The sequence below is a fragment of the Manacus candei genome, unplaced genomic scaffold, assembly GCF_025592945.1.
Source record: "Manacus candei isolate 608988 ecotype Guabito, Panama unplaced genomic scaffold, ASM2559294v1 h1tg000013l, whole genome shotgun sequence".
NCBI lineage: Eukaryota > Metazoa > Chordata > Aves > Passeriformes > Pipridae > Manacus > Manacus candei.
Genome location: NW_026138061.1, coordinates 3,861,340 through 3,875,120, shown reverse-complemented (window position 1 = coordinate 3,875,120; position 13,781 = coordinate 3,861,340). Strand labels below are relative to the sequence as shown.

Below are 13,781 nucleotides of genomic sequence, written 5' to 3'. Positions count from 1 at the left end.
CCTAATTAGCACAGCTTGGCACAACTTAGCAGAGGGTAAAATCCCACCCTTTTGTTTACCCAGGCCTGTATGTGCTGAGCAGTGAAAGGTAATTACTAGGGGATGGTCATTTACAGGATGTGGCAGCAGTCTCTTTAAGTTCGTGGGGTTCAGACTCATTTTTTCATTTCATATTTGTCTGGTACCCAGCACACTTGTTGTTTTCTCTTATCAAAGAGCTGCCAATGGTAACAACATCATCATAATTCAGAACAGCCCCTGCATTTTCTGACCTGTATTTCTCTTGCAGATTAAAAATCTAGCCATACTAAAAATGCATAAATACATAGTCTGCATGGAGCAAAGATACAATCTGGGCTATCAGTCTGGGATGGAAGAAGAGAATTATGATCTGCTCTTTTGGTTGTCTGAATTGCAATCTCACTGAGCACAGCTGGGAATTGCAGTAAATCCGAACATTGAGGGTAGAGCTGTAGACCTTTGTGAGTATATTGTCAAACACTGCCTGACAGGAGAGAATGTTTTCCTAACTTGATTGGAAGAAATAATAACCTGACTGCCTCTTTTATTTTTTAATCCAGATAGGATAAATAAGGCCACAAATGCCATGTGTCTGGAGCTACAGAGCAAATAAATGAGCTGTAAGAAAGTGGAGAAAGAGGCAATTTCTTGCAGCACCACATTGCAAGTTATAGACTATTGATTTTGTGTCCAAAAGAGTTGGGGAGTGCCTGCATATATGTTGAGCAGAATTCATCTGACTGACGTCTCTGACATGGGCTCAAGGAGGTAGCTACCTTCCCTTATATTCAGTCAAGGGAAACAGTGATTCCTACACAAGATCCCTAAGAAAGACACCTCTATTGACTAGAAAGGGAGTTATGGATGACCAACACAACCGTAGCTGCATCTAGTTAGATCATGTATTTCATTTGTGATTTTATGGCTGCTCATACTCAAGTGTCCAAAAGCCCCCAACTTTGCCCAAGTGTCACTTTGAGTGGTCACTCAGTATTGCATCTCCAATAGAATAGAAACTGAGAGGGGAGGAAAGCTGAGCTGATGGTCAGGGTAGATTTATGTACAGGGAAAAGATGGAAATGAATGAAGAAGTGTGAAAGGTAATGGAAAAGTTTGAATGGGAATATGAGGGCAGTTGTACGTATATCACACATAAAATAGGATGTGGTTACTGAAGCAAATAGAAGGATATAAAATAAAGCCCTGAAGAAATAGGAAGCTGAGCAAAACTTGATACAAATCAGAAGAATGCCTGTACCAGCTTCTTTCTTCTAAACCCTATACAGAGTTTGCTGAAATCGCTTCAACGAGAAGAGCTGGTGGGGCTTGGTAGGACATGCTGGCTCTTGAAGGTCAGAGCAGACAAGTTCAGGAGTGGAGACTGATGACTGGGAAACCCCAGATTTCAGTATTTTATATTAGGCTGCAATGAAAGCTGGGGTAATCAGAGCTCCCTCCTCTCTGAGACCATCAGTCATCAAGAGAAGGCAGCAAAAAACCTACCTCTTCTTCTCTGCTGAGGAATATTTCAGAATGAGATGGGTGATACTGAGTTGTCTTGACTTCTGCTGGTTTTCCCAGGATTCCTGCAGGGATTAGGAAAGGAATTCCTTGATCCTGATCATCTAATTTCAGATGGTGTTTGTGAACTTTGTTGACAGAGTGGGTAAAGCTGGATGCTGGTTGTGACGTGGGCTGTCTGGGAGTGGCTGTTTGCATGGCAGCCTGTGGTAGTCTCCCTGCAGGATGAGGTGAGCTGGTTTCCATGTCCATATGGAAAGATTGGCATGCTTTTCCCTGTGGAAAGAGGGGACAACTCTGACCAGAAAGCCTTCCCAGCTGTGTGAGGCAGAAACAGCTGTACGGGAGAAGGTATTGAAGGATTTGAGGAAGTCCACAACATGTTTCTGACTCGTGAAGAAGGTCTTGGTTCACATGACCATCTGAGTTGATGAAATGTTAGTTCACTCTTCAGTCTGAATTTGGAGAGAACTGACCAGTTCACACTGTCATAGATTGAAAATGCTGGTTGGGAGAGTCCTCCAGAGGTCATCAGTTGGCTCTACCATGCCCCTCACCTTACTGTGGACACTCTGAAAAGATAGGATGGAAAATTGCGTCTATGATGGCAACTGAAGATCAATAATGACCACAAATTATTTTGATGTTTTCCTGTTGTTTATATAAATGAAATTTCAGTACCTAAAGATCTTTCAAATAGATTTTTCAAGGATTGGATTGGGTGTGAAGTCTGTGGAAGAGCCGGGCCTTTAACAAATCATCTAGAGTCCCAGGCTGTGTGCAATCAAATAGCTCTTCAGCGTGGAAGCATTAATAATACCAGAGCGTGGAAGAGCGTAGAACGAGGGGTTTATTTTTCTCTATTGAACTATGTGCTTAGTTCCCCTACCTTCTTGGTTTGTCCAGAAGTTCACCCTACAAAGAAGGTAGTGGGATCCACTGCAGTTGGGCACTGCAATAGTTTGGCTTAAAGACAGGCACACAGCCCAACAGCAGAGGAGATCAGCTCGTGGCATAAAGTCAGGCTTTCCAAGGGCAGTTCTGGCCAGCTGGTTTGTCAATAAGGATTCTGCTTCACACTTGCCTTGGATGCATAAACTTCCTTGCAGCTCAAGAAGTGCTATCCTGATGTGGAAAGATTGTCTGTATCCCTGCAACTGTTTTAATTGTATTCTTTGTCTCCATGCGTTGCATTAGATTGAATATGCCTGTTCAGACTAACAAAAGAGATTACTTGGACTACATGAAGTTTGGGACAGTGAACAAACTGTCTTTGTAAACAGAGTAAATATGTGCTTTCCATGCAAAACACAAGCCCTTAGGGAAAAAAAAACTGAAAAAAGCAGGTTTGCCTCTATTTTTCTCTGTCATCCTCATCAAAGTAACCAGGAACACTTGTTACCACTTATTTATGAATTGCACTTGATTTAGTGATTTAGCAATTAACTAAATCACTAGCTCCACATTAGCTCCACATTCTTGAAATGAATGTGGTTAAAATTAATCCAGGTGGCTTACATTTCAGGAACTGGCAACTCACATTAAACAAGGTTTCAAGCACTGGAATCTTCTAATGGTTTTGGCCACTCAGAAATGACAGAATTATTCTGGAAATGATCTCTTAAAACAGAATTTAATGTTTTGCATGAACATTTGCTCAACTGTTGAGGTCCTTATCAGCCCATGGCAGCTTGAGTCAAATATAATACACAGGAGATTGAAACTTCAGAGCATCTGACACATACATGCCTGATGGAAGGGATTTTGGAGCTGCGAATTGATGTGTGTTTGGACTCCTTGAATTCAGTGAACTGAGTAAAAGAGTGTGATGGTAGCGGATGCCAATGCCATTGCTTCCTGGAGGCTAGAGCAGCAGCTGAGCACCACAAGGACCTGGAGAAAGGGCTTTCTGATGCTTTTAGATGTACCTGAGAAGGGTTTTCCCTAATAAGAAAAGTAAATCTGTGCAGTGATCAGCCAGATGTGCTATCGCTGGTTTTGCTCTTTGCAGCTGCTGCCATGGCAGCACAATTCCCACTGCAGCAATGGAGCAATTCCTGCCTCTGTCTTACAGGGGGGACAACCTGGGTTCTCTTCTCTCCATCAGTCAAATGAGCTTCCTGGCTTTTTGTGAAGGAACACATAATTTTAAGCAACTTTAGGGGAACCATAGCAGTCCTTGCTGCTCTCAGTGAGACATCAGCTGTAATATTTAATACTTTAAATGCACAAATGCAATTCTCTTTGTGTTGTATAGCTTAGTAGTGAGAACTTTTTGGTCAAAGTCCCTGCAAAACCACTCTTTTCCTGCTAGTCTGTCCTGACCTTCATCTTCCTCTTCTCTGAATGTCATGCTTGGAAAGTAGAAGAGCTGTTAGACAGGCGGAAAAAAAAAAAAAAAGCAGTGCTTTTCTGATGTTTGGATTGCTATGGTGATTTATGTATAGAGTTATCTACTGGAGCTTCAGGGAGCAGCAATTATGGATCTCAGGTCATCAGATTAGTTCCCAAGGGGCCAAAAGATCCCCTTAGAAGTGGTGACAGATTCAGCTACCAAGCACTGCCTTTCATGGAGCATCTGCAAGCCTTTTGAAAGGCCAAAGGTTTTACTGCAAATAGGATTTTTTTTCTTTTTAAATCTGCTGCAGAGCAAAGCACCAGAAAACAGCAGGACTTGCCCCAGGGAGTGCCCATGCTGCTGCAGAGCCAGTGGGGCTGGTCCCAACTCCCAGCTGGCCCTCCCCAGCTAAACCCTGGTGCCTGCTCTCCCCAGGGGGTGGTTGCAAGAGTGCAGCACACTCCAGTCTCTTGTCTGCATGCTCCTTGCTGGGCTACTTCCAGCTGGCAGATCTCCAAGGACCTCAAGGACTTGTGCTGCATCCCATGGGGGATAGGCAGTGCCTCATAACCATGTGTGCTCAGAGCTCCTGGGCTTCTGTGGCACGAGTGCAGTGAAGATTGATCCTGTGTACAGGCAGGACAAGACCTCTCTGCCATGCCTTTGCTATTTGGGAAGTAAGATAATGCAGCCATGTCTGGGTGGCCCTGTTGTGTAACTGATTGAAAGGGCAGCAAGAGAGTGATAGAGGTTATTATTTATACTTGTGAAATGAAGTGAGCTAAACCAGACAGCAGTGATGCTGTGATCAGTAATGGGCAGTATTTTCCCTGAAATTGCATTGAAGTTTTATGCCTTCTGCCATTGAATTTCATACTCCTAAGAGACCCATTCAAGCAGTAGATGTGAGCCACTGTGGCCCAAACCTGGTGCCATCATTGATGGTGCAGATATCAGAGCAAAACTGCACCATGTTTTTAAAGCAAGGAAATGGAGCATTTCATTTGAAATAACCAGTTAAAGAATCCCAAAACAACCCAGTTCATAATCATTGGTTGTTTAGTAGGCTATTAAAGATAAAGGCTGTTCATTAGATAATTTCATTAAAACAAAGCCAAGGTAATCAAGCAGTTTACTGACACCTATATGGGCTATTGGTTTTCTCATTTCCATTGATTTGTCTCATTTCACATTTCTGGAATGATGCTTACCATCTCTTTCCACAAAGTCTATAAATTATGGTATGCACAGTGCAAACTCTGTCAGAGAGGTTCTAAACCACAAAATATTTTCTTTCTTCATTAAACAATCTAACCTTGCCCCAGGCAAACAGAGTAACTTATGATCTTCTCCTTAATGAAGTCACGATAAGTTTTGTAATACATATGGCATTTCCATGGGCCAAGGAAGATGAAAAATTAACTCTATTTGATTCTGGAATAAAGGAAGTTATTTTCTTTATTAAACAGGATAACTTGGATATTGACTGGGCAATGACCATGTCCCGTAGAAGTTTTCAAGGAGAAGTAAAACTGTTTTCAGAGTGTGACTTGGGAATGCCTTCTCTGTCCTGGTCTAAATACTGATGCCTTTGCATTTGAGGTTTGGCTCCTCAGGCTGTTGCAGATTCACCATCACCATTCAGAGGTGGCATCTTCAGGTGACAAAAGCCACAACATGTGGACCCAGGGCCAGTATAAAATTTCCAGCTGCTATAACGATTCTCTCTGTTGCAGGATAAGTATCCTTCATAAGTTCACCAAAAGGAAAAGATACCCCTGTGTTTTTCTCTGTATATCTGTCTGTGCCCTGAATTCTCTCTCAGACATTTGTCTCAGGTAGCTCTCAGCCAAACAAATGTCTATTCTATTTAGGTATTACTCTGTGATGACTCTAATAGGTGATACATTGTATATCTGCATTAAACTCTCAAAGTACTTTGCATATATTATTTCTCTCTTTTCTTTTTCTTTATTTTTTCCCCCAAGTGGATAGACTGCAATTTTCCTGCTTGGCAAAGTTCAGAATTGAGATGGTTTTTCTTCATTCAGCCTTGTGTTGAGTAACTTCACAGTTCCATTTTCAATATTGACTTTAGTCATTTATATCCTGAAGTACCAAAATATCTCTTGCAATCTGGATCTAACTAATTTGATGAAGGATGTATGATAAGTTACCCTAATTACTAGGTTCTGAATTCAGGAATACCTGGAATCTTGTCTTGGTCTGGCCTAGTTCATGACCTAGATTTATGGTGATTGACAGTACTGTGGGAATAATCATTAACAACACTTGGGGCTTCTTAGGACTAGAAAAATTATCTTGAGCAATCGACTTCACAGCACATCTGTGAAGGTGAGTGATGACTTGCCAGTCTGACACAAGGAAAAACTGAATTGTGCTTATTTACCTCATATTGAAGTTTCAGAGCCCAAATACAGCCTCAGTTTTCCTTGCTTAACCCCCAAGGCCACTATTCAGTTACAAGTCCATTCATTTTGCTGGCCTTATTAATAATTTTGTTATGTTTTTGTCAAATATCTGGCTGGAAGCATTTTCCTGGATCAAATGTAAAAGTCTGTGGCACTCAGAGCCAAATTCTATGAATTCCATCCCCAGGACCGGCTGCAGGAGTTTGGCAGGAGTTCAGTGAAAACAGCATAATGTTAACGCTTCAGCTATTGTAAATTTGCAATAAATACCCGAAGTATGTAAAAAAAATTGTTTAAATGCAAATGAAGCTCTGCCTTAATACAATTACTCATCTTAAGACACCAAACAACTTTTCTGCTCTAGCCATGAAATAACAATATAACATTTGCAGCATTAAGTACTTGCCTCGCAGTCCCAAAATATATGTGGAAGTCAGCAAACATGGAAAGAAACAATTATTCTTTCTGAATATCTCCTGAGCCAGAATGAAACTTAGCACGTGTGAATAAAAAAAGTTGACAGATTGGCCTTTTTTCAAGGCAGTGGCTTTGCTCAAAGCATCTGATCAAAAGCAGGGATCAGCATACTGCTACATGGTGTGTTTACACTTATAACCTAACCAGCCTACCACCTTCTAATCCTTGAGTGGAAACTAATTAGTCAATGTAAAATGAATGTAAATTAGATAGAAACAGAAATAGAAATATTAGCTGCTGGGATTTTTAGGAAGTGCACATAGTTTACTTGTTATAAGCTTTGAATATAAACTGTGATTGGTCAAAATGTACAGCCACATTACTAAAATAAATGTCTGTGCCTTTTGTGCACATTAAATATCTCCAAGCACATACTGTAAATAAGGTAAAAGAGATTTTGTTCTGAAATGTTCCCCAGATAGGTTCTGTAGGTGCTTTTTTCCTGTATATGGAGAATTTGAGAGTGATTCTTTGGTGAAGGTCATTAGCAATTTACAGAAGATGTATACATTTAGAATTTGAATAAATGAATAGCTAAAAAAAATAATACTTGTCAAAACTGAAGTTCTTTCCAGGAGAATATTTGCCTCAACAAGTGTTTCAATTTTAAACGATCTAGTGATATTTTTAACCCAAAATATGATATTTATGGTTCAATATGGCTTTTAATTAATTTAAGCTAATATTTTTGACAAATGCAATATGACATCAAACCAAAATATTTTTCCAGTGACATCAAGCTTTCTTTGGCATGCAGTTTCAAGCCCTCAAGATTTTGAGTTATTATCTTGATTTAAAAGTCACTTTTTTATCCTCAAGGTGGGAAAATGACTGTATAAGATACTCATTGATCATAAAAGCAGTGGCTCGGGCATTCATTTCCCTTCCAGTTTGCAAGGCAAATCCCTTCTGGGTACAGTTTAATCTGTTAGGAATACTCTCAGAGGTCCAGCAGTGACTGTGGTGCTTGGCCAAAATGCAGCCTTATGTACCTTGATAGTTGTGTTTTATTAGAGGTTGTTTGGTATTGTCATCCTTCCACACCATTGCTGGAAGCCTGTGGATGTCGTTTAGACGACCAATGACACAAAGTGGATGTTTTGTAACAGTGCTTAATGTGCAAAAAGGAGCAGCTGAATTAGACAAATAGGTGTAATGAGGTGGTAAATAATCCTGTCAAGTGTTGTCTTATTAGGCAGTGGAAGGTAATTACCTCCAAAGGGATCGTCAACGACTTAATTGTTAGCCAGGCAATTCAGTTCATGAGTTGTTCAGAGACCCCCAAATGCTGTTCTCACCCCCCTATAGGCTAATTCCCTTAGTCAAGATCCTTCAGGTGATAAAATCTTGTAAGCATAAATAGGATTGATTTGACTATTGCTTCTGCTCACATTGAAGTGCAGATTTAGCCATGGTAATTAGTTTTAAAATTTACTACAAAAGGAACTGGTTGGCGCATCAGGTTGAGCTGTGATTACAGCAAGGTAGACCCAGATTCTGCTTATATTAATCACAGAATTACAGAGTATTTAGGGTTGGAAGGGACCTCTGAAGATCATATAGTCCAACAACCACGTGGAAAGGTACTGCATCAGATTTTTTGTGTGACTTCAGGCTGACTGGCAAATCTTCATAACCTTCATGTCGCCCAGACCTTTGTGCTGTTACAGATCTGTCCCACAGAGCTGGAGGGACCAAGCCAAACAGATTCTCCAGGGAGACCATGTGCCTCTGGTCAAGGTGCAACTGGGAGAATGAAAACTGAGCCCCCCTTCCTCTTATGTGACTGAAGCAGCCAAAAGCTGTTGGAGCCCTGTGTATGAATGAGGCAGCGCTGCTGTTTGCCAGGGTACCCACACCAGACTGGTACATGGCTCTGGTGTGGTTGGGGTGTCCAAGGACAAGCTTATATTAACAGCAGAGATTCAGCTTCTGAATGTTCTCAACTACAAACAACCCCACTTCATCCTGGACTGGTCTGTTCTCTGTACAATATGATTGAGAGAATGACCAGGCTTTGGAAATATCTTGTGGAACTGATGAGGCAGGTGGGGAATGAAGTGAAAGCTTTCCACTTCAGAGGCTTTGAAAGGAGGGAGTTCTTATCATTATGGGACTGGCTATTAATAAAGCATAAGTTCCTGATATTGTTGACTCTTGCTTTTCCTTTCTTATAATTTACAGGTGTCCTTCCTTAGAATGAAAAGAGAGATTGGCCTGTGACTCCCTGTGATATCTCGATTTGCCTAAGCAGATGACAGAATACACCTCCCTCCCACAAAACCCCCACTCCCCCAAAAAGCCCTTACCCATGCCTCAGGCTCTGAAAGAAAGCACTGAGAATCTCTGGTGAATGGTGGCTGCTTTCTGCATTTAATTTAGCAGCACAGGATAGCCAAAGATGCATTAAGTGCTCCTAGTGTATTTCCTAGTGTTTTTCCTCTGCATATGAAATCCCTCAGGAAGTCAGGGAGAGGCTTCTGGTCAATCCTGCCCTATTTGGTTGAAGTTCCTTGCCAGCAACATGATCCTAGTTTGAGTAGATCATTCCCTGTTAGGACATCAGCTACTTTGCATTGGCAGACGCTCACCTAGGCTTGTGGTATGGTGGTGTGTGCTCCCTGTTGGCTTAAAACAACTGTCTCTTTGTACAGAGGGGTTTCTTCCTCTTCTGTAAGGCAGAAGAGTCAGAATAATAGGAGCTGACCGACAGCATCAAAATGTCCCTCTTGCTGTATGTGGGTCGGTTGTTGGGTGTTCATCCACATGCCAGACAGGTCCTTGTGCTTTTGTTTGTTGGAAGATCTGCCATCTGTTGTTCCCCATAGACCTGCTGGAAGGACTGTGGATCAGAAACCAGTTCATCAAATACCCCAGGCAACATACAGCACATCTCTGGGATCTGTGGGTTTAAGACTTGGGAAGTCTTTCTTATGTCATTGGCATCCCAGGTCTGGCTGCATGTTGAAAAATGATGCTGAAACTGCTTCTCTGCTTTTTCTGTCCCTGTTTGCCAGCACAAGACATTTTCCACAGAAAATGCAGCTTTTAGAGAGGAAACCTCTCTAAAGGAGGGGCTCCTGCTGGCCCAGACACTGACAGCTAACCATCTTGAGATGCCAGAATGATAAAATATTGACAAGCTGCATGCTCATCCTCTGCCTAAATCCACTAAGGTGCTGCATACAGTTTCACTCTTAGCATGGGAATTATCTCACGTGCCTTCAGCCTTTTAAAATTTTAGGGATAGCTAAAGGAGGCAGATGTATATCTGAAGGACCATCACCCCAGATGATTTAAGCACTGCTTTTAGGACAGCATGAATTTTCTCCTGATATCTAAATTTTTTAGGGAAAATGGATCCTCTCTGCAGACTGAGGAAACCTAACTGCAGGGTGTGATTTTACAGGTCTTCATTTCTGTGGTTCCTTGGAAGCCTGTCTTTTATTTAGAAAGACTTTATGTAGATATTTGTCTTTCTTTACCATCCTGTTTCCATTAAAATCTTCAAAATACACTCAGCAGAATCAGTACAGTCAATAGGTCAGGAACATTGATCTCAGTGATGCTAATATACATGGACTCACACCAGCTCAGCTGCTGGTCCATGTTTTATTGAACACCTGCCAGGGTTCAGTCTGTTAATATGGCTTAAGCAGATGGATATTCCTGTTTGCTTTCCTCTTCTGCATAGAAGTTTGGGATCACGCCTTCTATCTGCAGTTCTGTATTACAAGGTGTTTGATATGGATGTACCAGAGGCATGTTCTTTACAGGAATCCGGATAACACCCTACCCAGATTTGCCCTGCCCTACTGACTTGCACCAGCCTCACTGGTGTCCTCCTGAGATGGAACACGCAGCTTGAGTCACGCTGACAGCTCACTGAAGTGCTGCCAAGGGATGTTAAACCCATTTTCTGGGTGAAACATGCCTCCTACAAACCCTAAGTGTTGCTGTTTGCTGGAGCAGCCATGCTTGTCTTCCTCCAGCAAGAACCTCACAGTCCATGTACCCACATGTTTGTTCACACTTGAACCTTCCTGCCCAGAATCTGTGGTGCTTGGAAGTGTTCCAGTCCCTCGCAGAGCCTCATGCTCTTTGCAGATGGTGGCTAGCTCCCCTTAGCATGTGCTCAGGGAAAAAACAGTGTTTCAGTGACACAATTACTTTCCAGGAAGACCAGGCAAAGGCATCAGAATTGGCTGGAGGAAGGTGACGCAAATCATCAGAGAGCCAGGACCTCACTGATACTCAGATGAACAGAATGACAAATTACCTTCAGAGGCAGGGTCAGGGTTCACTGAATCCATTAATTTTCAAGTGTTTTTCAGAGTCTCCAAAAATTCACTTTCTTTCCTCACTGGGTTGGAAAATGACAGTACATTGGCAAGGGCAAAAGGAATTTTGCTGTGAAATAACTCACTAATTTTGAGAGCATGACCTGGCAGCACAGTGGAGAACTGAAGAAGTAAAAAGAGGAGAGAGAGCAGCCAAAATATCTTCCCACGTCAATACTTCGTAATAAGTTTTGTTAAATGAAAAGTCAAGCTTTTGCAAGAATGTAATCCAACAAAACACATTTCAAATTAATAAATCAGCTTTCCCTGATGTGAGAGCAGTAGTGAAGCATTCAGCATAGCTGTGGTGACAATATCTTCCTGCTAAAAAGAAATATGCTGTAATTAGAAAAGGATTTCTGAATAACCAGTAACTGGGCTTCCAAACCAGAAGAGTTTGTAGAAAAAAGGATTGCAAATTTCTTGAATGCAAGTTTGTGTAATACACTATTTGGATATTGCAGTTAGATTCTGAAAACAGCCAAAACAGTTCATGCCTGGTTTGCTGAAGGGTCAACTTGGCTGGGATCACAGCTTTTTGTAATTTGTAAAAGCTGTGGCTTATCTCTGCTTGAACAATTTCCAGCTCCTTTGGAAAAACTCTCCTGAACTTTTCACCCAGCTGGTGTTTGCTCACAGAGTGGATGAGCATACACAGAGCTGCTCTGTTCCTGTAACGGCTCAAGGGACCTTTCCTATGCAAATCCCTAGAAATCTTGGAGAGAATGGGTTGTTGAGGGACAGTGATTACAATATGGTGGTGGTGGGCAGCCACAAGTTGTCTCAGACATCCGTCTGTCATCTAGTTTTCCCCCCAGGATATATCCATCATACTCTCCATTGCACATCAAAAATTAATTCACTATGTTTCCCTCAAATCACACAGCCCATCCTGGCATAATACCTGCCATAAGCAGCTGTGTCAGACTGTGTGGTGCAGGCTGTCCTAGCACTCCCAGCACTTCTGCTGGTTTTCGTGCCTGTCCCTCAGCCGGTTGCTGGGAATCAGCAGATGGCTCATCCCCATGTCCCCAGCAGTGGCACATCTCTCTTGGCTGCTCAAACACCATGAAAAACACGGTGTACATTGATAACAGAAATGAGTAGTTTCTATCCTGTTCATACAAGGTGGGCATTCAAACTGCCAGAGGCTCACACCGTGATCACCCAGCATCTGCTCCTTTAATAGCATATTCTCTCCTTGCCATAGGACAGTTCTTTGAGATATTTCTTCATTTTCCAAGGAAGTGACAGTATAGAGAACCTTAGGAAACACAGTTAACACAGCAACACCGCCAGGATGAGTATGTTGGCCTGGAGGAAAATATCCTCGCCGAAAGCTTTCAAAAACATTTTGTGTCCCTGGGGCCACTAGGGCATAGGCATTCCTGGTGTCAGTGTTGCTTCCCTGATTACCTGTAAATCTGCTAGGCTGTATGACAGAAGCCTAAAATCACGGGTCAAGCAAAAGAAGCAAATAAGAAACAAAAATTGAGTTGTCTTAAGAGCACAAATGAGGAGCACTACGTAGGTTCAAAAGAAACAAGAGAGATTACCTTCTGCAACACACAGCTGAACAGTGGGACTCTCACTGCAGACTATTGTCTTTGTTACTGGACAACTGTTTTCTTGAAGATGGAGAAATATGAATCACAGCCTATTAAGCCCCCAGACCTTACTTTCAGCTCCTGAAGTCCCTGAGCAGCAATTTGCTGGAGTTCTCCAGGACACTGTTACATTTGGTTGCCTGGACACCTTCTTCCTAGAGCACCTGCTGTTGGCTATTATCAGGATGGAATAACAAGTTTCCTTAGGCTTTAGTTTCACACACTGTGTTTGTTCTCACCTGTCAGTGCTGCAGCCATGGTAATGTGCACTGAGAGCTTGAGATGGAGGAGAGGCAGGGCCAGGAGATATTTCACCTTTCACTCTGCAATGGAAAGAGAAACCTCATTCATGTGCCTGGTCTGTTATCTCTGCCCAAAATCATGATGCAGTGCATCCAGGCACACCACGTGGTTCTGCATGCCTGATGATGGCTGCACTCATTGTACAGTTGTCCAACACCAAGACAAATGCCCCCAACAGCAAAACATTGTGGCTGATTTCTGGAGCAGAAATACCAGTCATTTCTTTGCCTGGAGGCTGGTGAGGTGTTCTGGGCACACTGCTGTAGCAGCACAGCTTCCCCAGCCTGAAGACATGAGGAATCACACATATTCTTCAGTATCCCAGGAGACGACTCACCCTGGGAATTCCCACTGCAGCCATGTCCCAGGAGGATGGGCTGCCCCAAAAAAGTATCAAATAGGAAGCAATACATCAGAAAGAAGGATGCTGAAAGCTCTGTTGGCAGCATTTCATCAATTTACTGCAGATGAGCTTTTTGGTTTGATAGTGCCCACTGCTTTTGATACCCACTGGAGTGCTGATGCTGGAGCCTGACTGGCTAAGCCCAATTTTTTTTATTGAGTATGTTGGGCCTTGTTGTATGGTACTTAGAACTTTTCCTCCATGTCTCACTGGGAAAGGTTAGATTGTGTGGTTATTATTAGCACACATTCAGGCTCTTAGCAGCAGCAGGACACAAGCACTAGCACATGTAAGGACATTGGGTAATGTGACCTTTTGTTTGTGCCAGGGTATGGGCAT

At 42.4% G+C, this 13,781-nt stretch overlaps 1 long non-coding RNA gene across 1 annotated transcript; it reads right to left on the bottom strand.

Moving 5' to 3' along the window:
* Positions 1-760: 760 nt before the first annotated feature.
* LOC127467086 (uncharacterized) lies at positions 761-13,543 on the bottom strand. The gene is made up of 3 exons (XR_007902971.1): positions 12,976-13,543; positions 9,099-9,619; positions 761-2,114 (listed from the first exon to the last, which is right to left on the bottom strand). It is a non-coding gene; the product is annotated as an uncharacterized LOC127467086 (long non-coding RNA).
* Positions 13,544-13,781: the final 238 nt, after the last annotated feature.